Genomic DNA, 2,041 nt, shown 5'->3' on the forward strand with positions numbered 1-2,041 from the left:
TTTCTACAGTGATGGACAGGTAAGGTGATCTTCAGTTTCTCCAATGTTTCAGCTTTATTCTCCAACTTTCAGACATCCGGTAATTTATACATTTGGAACTGACTTATTAGGTCTCAGCCAAAGGGAAAACAGCAATTAATGCTTTCATTGCAGAACAGAAAAATAGTGCAGCTTCCTCCAGAGAAGTTCCAGTTGCAGCAAATTCTAGAAGGAAAAATTTACTGCCATTGGCTGTGTTTCCTCTACATGGTGCTTAGTTAAGTGCCTGCACCTGCTCCGCTGAAGCAGGTCTGCTAACTTGGTCATCATCAAACACCACACGCTGAAATAATTAAGAACAGGGCCCCAGCTGGGGGGAGCTGAGTAGGTCACACGGGTGTGTCTAAACCTGTGATCTGTGATTATCACATGGCCTGACACCAGACAGAAGAGTCTGTAGGGCCAATGCCAGTCATGAAACATGGCTCCCTTGTCCAGATCTCCAAAGGCATGATGAATGACAGAATGTGAAGCCTGAACCCTGTGTGTTTAGGAGACTAAAAAGCAACCCTTCTGATGTTCGCCCCTTTCTCTTTCTCCCTGGAACACAGGGGTGGAAAAATCAGGATTGTGTTACCATCTATAGCCCTTACCTCCACCAAGGCCTCCTCCCCATCTTATTGTCCCCAAAACTGAGGACATGTTTTTTGTATTGTTTTAAGTTTTCTCTGTAAGCACCATATTCAGGAGAAGCAGTAAAGGCAGGGCCTAGATTTATTATTTTTTAAAATTTTATTTATTTGACAGAGAGAGAAATCACAAGTAGGCAGAGAGGCAGGCAAAGCCTTCGGCTTAGGCAGAGGCCCAACCCACTGAGCCACCCAGGTGCCCTAGCACTAGACTCTTTAGGAGACAAAAGGGAAGTATTTCTCTTTCTAGGATCATACTTAATAAGTTCTTCTTTACATTATTACTAGTAAGAACAACTGTGTCTTAACACACTGGGCACACTAGGGGAAAGCTTTCCTCAATTGATAGTTACAGAAAGATAAAGATTTAAGATCCTGGTTTTCCTCCTCTATAAGATGCAATCGAATTAGATGAGCTATTTAAGGTTCTTCCTGATTTAAAATGCAGTAATGCCCTAATTTCCAGATTCAAAGAATGTCCCCTGCAAATCTGAGTAAAACAAATGCTATAGAGTCCACAGTAAGCCTTTGGGAGAAGATGTGCAGAGTCGCACACTGCTTCCTCTACAGTCCTGTGCCTCCTTAAGAAAGGCAAACACAAGGTACCCTAAGCTACAGACACGGGGCAAGGGGGAACTAATTGTTTTTTCCCTTCTACGTTCTTCCCTTCTGAAAAAAAACACCCAATTTTACTGTTGGTTACTTTTATTCGGCTTATTTTGAGCTGGCTCATTTGCATGGCTCAGATTTAAAAATCTTTCTAATAACCACTATGCAGGCTAACACAGACACACACACACACACACACCCATGCACACACACCACACTCTGGTCTTAATCACTGGTGAATTTCAACCCTTTCTGCCTACAATCCTGAAGGAGAAGCTCTGGTTTTCAGGTCATAATTCATGTGGTACAACAGCATCCTTCTTATGTGGATACTGTAAATACTGGCCACACCAAGGACAGAATCCCATTCAACACTGGCCCACAGTGGAGGATGGCACACTATAAAAAGTGTGAAAAGCTAGACTTGTGACCGCTGCGTTCTCTCAGTGAGCTTGACCCAAGAGCTGGGAACCGCACACACGCTTTACTTTAGGTAAGGGCGAAGTGTACAGATTCACACAAAAATCACAGATGAGGAAAAAAAAAAATCCGAGGCAGACTCAGGAGTGAATCAGCCCCCTTAGCCAACTAAAAGTCACACAGGAAATGGAAGTCGCTCTACTCACCCAGCATAGCTGTTGTTATAAAGATGGCCATGCCCTGCTTGCAGAATCTCCAAAAAAAGCAGGCAAAGAGGCAGAAAAGCAGTGGTCCAAGTCCTGGGCTTCCAGAGGCACTTCATAGTGTTGCAGGGAGAGGAGCTG

Source organism: Mustela putorius, unplaced genomic scaffold, assembly GCF_011764305.1.
Source record: "Mustela putorius furo isolate JIRA1106 unplaced genomic scaffold, ASM1176430v1.1 tig00000151_pilon_pilon_pilon, whole genome shotgun sequence".
In the NCBI taxonomy this organism is placed as follows: Eukaryota; Metazoa; Chordata; class Mammalia; order Carnivora; family Mustelidae; genus Mustela; species Mustela putorius.